Source organism: Carassius carassius, unplaced genomic scaffold (assembly GCF_963082965.1).
Source record: "Carassius carassius unplaced genomic scaffold, fCarCar2.1 SCAFFOLD_56, whole genome shotgun sequence".
Taxonomy (NCBI): Eukaryota; Metazoa; Chordata; class Actinopteri; order Cypriniformes; family Cyprinidae; genus Carassius; species Carassius carassius.
Window position 1 is genome coordinate 613,469 of NW_026775126.1, and position 7,326 is coordinate 620,794.

Consider the following 7,326-nt stretch of genomic DNA (forward strand, 5'->3'; position numbering starts at 1 on the left):
TTACTGTTTCTGGACATCCACATTTTTCGCAATTACCAGTTTCATGTTTACCTATTTTATATAAACTTTGATTTAGTGTTGTATGCCCAATACGTAATCTTGTCATTATCACATCCCTTTTCCTGTTATTAACAGTTGTTCTTTCCACCCCCACATTTCTTTGTATACTATACATGTGTCTTCCTCTTATTTCATTGTCCCATATCCTCTGCCACCTCTTTTTCACTTCAGTCCCAATCAGCCTCTTAATTTCAGCTTTACTCATCTGTTCTCTTATATTGATCTCAGGATCTTTCAATGACTCCTTTGCCAGTCTGTCAGCTTCCCCTTAACTCCGACATGGGCTGGTACCCACAAAAACTCACCTTTACGCCTAAGTGCTTTATGCTATATACCTTCTGTAACGTTTCATTTAAAATATCTTGTCTTGCTAAAGATGTTCCTCTTTCTAAACTTTTGCAGAGCTGATAATGAGTCTGTACATATCACACTACTCTTAGGCTGCTTTCCTTCTATCCATTGTAAGGCCAATGATATAGCTATCAGTTCTGTTGTAAAAACAAATATATGATCTGTTGCTCTTTTTAGTATTTTAATATTGTACTGAGGAATATACACTGCAGCGGCTGCTCTACCTGTTTCTGGATCTTTTGATCCATCTCTGAATATTTGAGTCGTGTCGCTGTTGAGCGATTACTTTTAATTACTCTAATTTACATTTATCTATTAGCTTTTGGATGTGAATACCAAATGTTAATTTAGAGTCCATCCACATACCTAAAAATTTTAACATTTTAACTTGTTCCAATTCATGACCATACATTTTTATACTTACTCTAATATTTTTCCTCCTTTTTGTGAAACAAATTACCTGCATTTTTGCTATTGAGAACCGGAAACCCCCCTCATTTGCCCAGTTTTCTACCTTATTTACTGCCCCCTGCAGACATTTTACTACAAATAACTAATTTCTTCCCCTTTTCCATACACTGATAAAAATTATCTGCTTGATTTACTTAAAAAATATGATGAATTATTATACAGACTAGTCTGTTTGTTGAAATAAAATTTGCACATAAAGTTAACTTAATTTTAGCATTGATCTAGTCATTTGTGTGTGTGTGTGTGTGTGTGTGTGTGATCTACACAACTTTAAGAATTCTAAATGTGTATTTTTGATTGAATCCAACTTCATTTTTACATTTCAATATTACAAATTTCAAGTGGGATCTACTGTTTTCAAAATTTGTTAGTGTATTTTAAAGTTACATGTACTCAGATATTCTAATTAGCAACTGAGTATTTCTACCGAAAGTATAAATGCAAATAGTAATTATTTCACTACTATAGTAAAAGTTCAACACTGGTACTTGTAAACAGAATGCCAGTAGAATGTACTGTACTCATAAAATCTGGAAATCTAGTTATTACATTACATAAAGCTGACATTTTGGCCATTTGATAGTAAAAACTGACAAGGTCAAGGTTGAGACATTGTGTACAATAGAAAATTGTGCTTCATGGTGGTGCTAGAGGAAAGCTCATTAAGTGAAAGTTGACAGGCTTTATTGTCTTCAGAAGAAACAATTCAGAGACATTTACAGAATATTTTCTATAAAATTGCGTTTTTTAAAACAACACGCTTGCACATGTATGAACACATGTATGATCCCCGTGTGACAATGGAGATCTTCTAAGAAACCTACATTTCAGTTTCTTTGGGTTTCTATTGAAAAAAACTCACATTCTTCCTAACTGTCATCTTTCCTTCAACTGCACCTTTAACATTAACAGACTCACAAACATGGTCCCTATATGAAATAGGATTAGTGTAACTTGAGAAAGTGCATTGAAAAAAACCTGAGAAATTGAACAGTAAAACCTAACCAGAGGGACTTAACTCAAACCCTCTACATTCAACAATGTAAGGCCAGTAAGTGATCATGAGATCATGAACTTTGGGGACCATTTTTTGGTTCCTGTCCTCTAGCTCCAGGAAGATCTTCTGGAAAGCCTACATTTCAGTTTCTTTGGGTAGCTTAGTTCCAAGGCATAAATAAGGCCCATAAGTTAGGAGCAACACTGGGAATGCTCCCTCAATGGCTATTCCAGCTTTCTTCTCCAGACCTCCATCCCTGGCTTTGCTGAACACAAAGAAAGATATTTTGAAGAATGTCTGTAACTTGGGTCCCTTTGACTTCCACAGTATATTTTTTTTCCTACAATGGAAGTCAATGGGACCCAAGTCTGTCTGTTTGCCGACATTCTTCAAAATATATTTTCTTTGTGTTCAGCAGAAGAAAGAAATTCATACAGGTTTAAAACAACTTGAGGGTGAGTAAATGATGACACAATTTTCAACTTTGAGGTGAACTAATCCTTAAGGTGAAGAATTAAGTGTGAAATCATCAGGAACCCTTTAGTCACGATGTCTGTGAACTGTGTACCTGGAGTCTCCAGAAGAGCACCCTGACACCTTGCACTTCTGGAGATTTCAGGTAGGCTACAGTTCTGGAAAATGGTGGCGCTGGAGACTAAAGGGTTCCTGATGATTTCACACTTAATTCTTCACCTTTATTCTTCATTCTTTTGCAGTTAACATGCGTCTTTTCTTCTCCACCCGTTTTTGTCTGACCCTGCTGACCCAATGAGCATTTCACTGGTCATGCCTTAACTGCAATCTCTAGTATTGCATTAGTATTGCATCCTTCTCATGAGGATTTAATAATTTTTTTACTTTTAAGTCTAAGTTAAATCTTTTTTTGGCTCATTTTATCTGTAAAAGAAAACGTGCCTAATAATTCTGCACACCTGAATATAATTCTTTATCATTTCCAGCCTTCATGAACAATTATATATCACTTATAAATGATTAAATACAAAATTAATAGTACTTATTAAGATTAATATGATTTGGAATTGGAAAAATGTTCCTGGGAATCAAATATGATCAGAAAATCACCGAATTACCTAATAATTCTGCACACACATGGGGTGGAACGGTGCATGTATTCGTATTGAACCGAAACGGTACGTGCGTCACAGTTCGGTGCATGGATTTACACGGAGAATACACAGTATAAAAATGAATAAAACTCACATTAATTACTGCACATAAATTAATGTAATGTGGAACTACTGTTAGATATGCGCATAGACACCTAATCCGCCTTAGCTCTGAACGCACGTCTATTTCGCTTCAAACGCTCGCTTTACGCGCGTCCTATTCGTTTTGGTTCATTCCAGGGGTTTCATACAGGGCATCCTTAAAACTGCAAAGTGTTTAGCCTACTTATATTTGTGTAAAACACAACATTGTGCTTCTGTCAAACTGTAAACTCTTGTCAAAATGTACCCTACAACTGCCACCCAACCAAAATCTCTCTCTCTCACACACTCACTCACACACACACACACACACACACACTCACACACACACACACACACACACACACACACACACACACACACACACACACACACACACACACACACACACACACACACACTCACACACACACACACACACACACACACACTGTTTAAAAGCAAAAATGATCTCATCTTTTGGTCATTCATCATATTGCGTTAGTTTTCATTTCTTGTCCTAAAAAAAGAGCACTAATCTGGTTATTTTTAAGTTACACAGTCTACATTGATTAAAATAGAATCAATGTTTTTAATGGTAGTATTATTTTATACAGAAATAAATTATTTATTATTCGGATGAGAATAAAGTTAAAAGTTAATTAAAATTGTAAGGAAACAAATATATTGATCTGAAATAGCAAATTATTTTTAAATTCATTCAGGTACAATTACCAAACATATCTCAAGGTCTTTTGAATAAAGGGTGGCGGTCTTTCATTATCAACTGTTGTTGTGGACTATATACTGGAGATGTATTTGTTCTCCATTTAAGTGAGATGTTTCTATGTGGCTAATTGAGCAAAGTGCTTCCATATATTTTATTGTTATTAATATTAGTTCAAGAATAAAATAAAATATCAGATTGATATCAGTATCGGCAAAAAGCCAAAGCTGCGGCATCGGTATTGACAAAGTGGTATCGGGACATCCTTAATATATATATATATATATATATATATATATATATATATATATATATATATATATAAGTGCAGTGTAAAACGTTCGAAATAAATCAAGAAATACATTTGAAAACCTTTAAGTATACATATATATGCAGAAATATAATTTCTTTACCCGGTAGTCCTTGATTAATTCCTCTGTCTTTTCACCAAGGTAGAGAATGAGGTCTCTGATCACAGATTCTCTTCTGGACTCAGTACTGTTGTCCTACAAATATATGAAATATAGAATTATATTAAAGGGTTAGTTTAACCAAAAATGAAAATGCTGTCAAGTACTCATCCTCATATTGTTCTAAACCCGTAAGATTACACAAATTAAGATATTTCTGATGAAATCTGAGAGCTGTCTCACCCCCTTCATAGACAGCAACGTCATAACCACTTTCTAGGCCCAGAAAGGAAGTATCGTTAAAATAGTTCATGTGACAGAAAATTCTCAGATTTTATCAAAAATATCTTAATTTGTGTTCCGAAAATGAAAGAAGGTCTACAGTTTTGGACGAAATGAGGGTAAGAAATGAATGACAGAAATTAAATTTTTGTGTGACCCTTTAAGTACAGATATCAGAATGCTACAACATTAAAATAACTGCTACAATTTTAAAAGTACATGCCTCATTCATGATTTCAAGGGTCTCATCAAGATTCTTCCCAACAGCTCCTGCCTTCCTCCTGTAGAGTCTCAACAATTTAGGCGTGTATTCGTCCAACTTCCCAAAGAATGTGGACTGTAGTGGCTTCAGTGTGATCCTCCGGAATTCCTCCTCGATCTGAGAAAGAGACCAAGAGAGATGGAGAGACATCATGAGATACTGAAAGAAAAGAATTAGAGACACAGGGAAGAGAAACAGTATACCAACTAGAAAAAGTAACCCTAGAAATACACTAAAAACAACATTTAGGTGGCCTGATGTCTGGAAAGGGATGCTGCACCAGATGAGAGTTAATTTAAGTGCATGGTTTCAGTTTAGTTAAGTTAGCAGCTTAGTTTCAGCAAATTCCACACTACTCCCACCTTGTCGGACAAAGTACTTGGTACTACAGAGACAATTAGATAAGTATTAAAATGTTCTACATATGGGAAAACTCAAACAGGGCAGGTCATTGAGCATTTAAGTCAATAACAAGTGGTTTCTGGATCACATCTTAACGATGCAGTGAGAAGGTTTTTGCCATCTTCTCATTAATGACACTGTTGTTGTCTCTCTTCTTGTACTCATAGAGAAGCTCAACTCTCTCCTTTTCAAGGGATGTATCAGTTTCGCCTTGAGGATGAGGCGGGAGATAGTTTACCTCAGATTTCTTTGCTTTTTTTTATTTTTTGCTGGGGTTTTATCTGCAGCTGACTTTCTCTTGAGACAGTTGACATTTAGCTCTGGTATTCCAAGATGTTTCACCTTTGCTCTGAAATTTCCAAGTTTGTACTTCAGGCTGTTGTGCCAACTATATAAACCATTGAAGGATACTGGGTCCCTCAAACATGGGTGTTTCATAACCAGGGCCTCAGCAAACTGCTCCCTTTGTGCACTTGATGGATAGGCGGTGTAGACAAAGATGCTCTCTGCTAGTTTGTCCAGAATGTTGGATTTTACTGCAGGATTGCAAAGTAAGGTTCCGTCCTTTAGGTTAGCTTCATTTGCTGCTTGAAGAATGAGCTCTGTGTCAAAAGAGAAGGTAGGAATTACAAACTGAGCTGGCCAAGGCACAGAATGAAGGGAGGAGGTGCTACCTGGAGAAGACAGAATTGTGGTATCGCTGGATGCAGTGGAGCAGGAACCAACATCTTCAAAGATCGGCCAGTTTTTTTCAGACGTAGGGGGGTTTTCGTCATTTTTTTCCAAGTCATTCAAACGAACGGCAGTGCTGGATGAAGTGGTGGCACACAGACTTCCAGGTGCTTCAACAACGCGATGGAACTTCCACAGTCGAGCTGTTAACACAGTTTACGAGCACAAAGACGAACTGGTTAAGTGCTTCCAAACCATTCGAGACAGAGGAGACTTTGATGCCATATCGAAGAGAGAGGCCGGGGGTTGTATGAGAATGTTGGAAGATGAGTTTTTCTGTTTCATCCTGGCTTTATTCCACAAAATCATGCCACATGTAGACATGCTGTTTAACCATCTGCAGAAGAGGAACATAGACTCTGTCTTCATCGCAGGGATCACCCAGAGGTTCACTCACAGCATACAGGCCATCAGGTAGGCTATGATTTTGCATATTGGCTGAAAACATGCTTATGTAGCCTAAACAATAAAAACATAAATCCGCATGGCTGTACAATAGAGTACAATAGAACCTATCATAAATATCACAATTTCGCCATGTTAGACTAGTGAATTTATTTGTGATGAATCTAGATAACATTGACTAGGCCCAACAAAACAATAGCACATATTTTAATACAGTTTTATTAAAATTGTTTTTATATCTCCAGCAAGTTGGTTTTTAATACAGTAATTTCAGGGTGGACAGTGACTTGTGAAACTTATTTTGGATCAGGGACTCCGTTCCTTCTCTAGTTGAGGATGAGGAGTATAGGGGACCTGTACAGGAACCACCCCTGAAGAAACGGAGGGCAATGGGAGAAGAAACACAACAGCATCTGGCAATAGAGGTAAGCAGTAACAGAAATTCGATTTCTGTATTCTATTAGCCTATATGCATTCATGTTCGTTTGCACATTGTTGTATTTTGAATTGTCATTATTAGACATCTCTATCTACTGGAGAATGCAGAAATTATGATTTTTTTTTTCACATTTGTGCTTTTATTAATTATTGTGTATATGGTGTGTATGTGTGAGAGTGACACAGACAGCCAATAAAGCTTAGAGAGAGAGAGAGAGAGAGAGAGTGTGTGTGTGTGTGAGAGAGAGAGAGAGAGAGAGAGAGAGAGAGTGTGTGTGTGTGTGAGAGAGAGAGAGAGAGAGAGAGAGTGTGTGTGTGAGAGAGAGAGAGAGAGAGAGAGAGAGAGAGTGTGTGTGTGTGAGAGAGAGAGAGAGAGACTGAGTGGATAAGAGAATGACAGCTAGTGTGTGTATTATAATTATAATTAATAAAACTTACTTGTTCATAACAAAATTGTAACTGCTGTGAATATGCTGATTTTATTGTATTGTTGAACTGAGAAATGTGAAAACTTAATGTTTTGTGCTTACTTTTCTACAATTATGTATCGTTGCATAGGTATGTGATACCATTATGAGCCA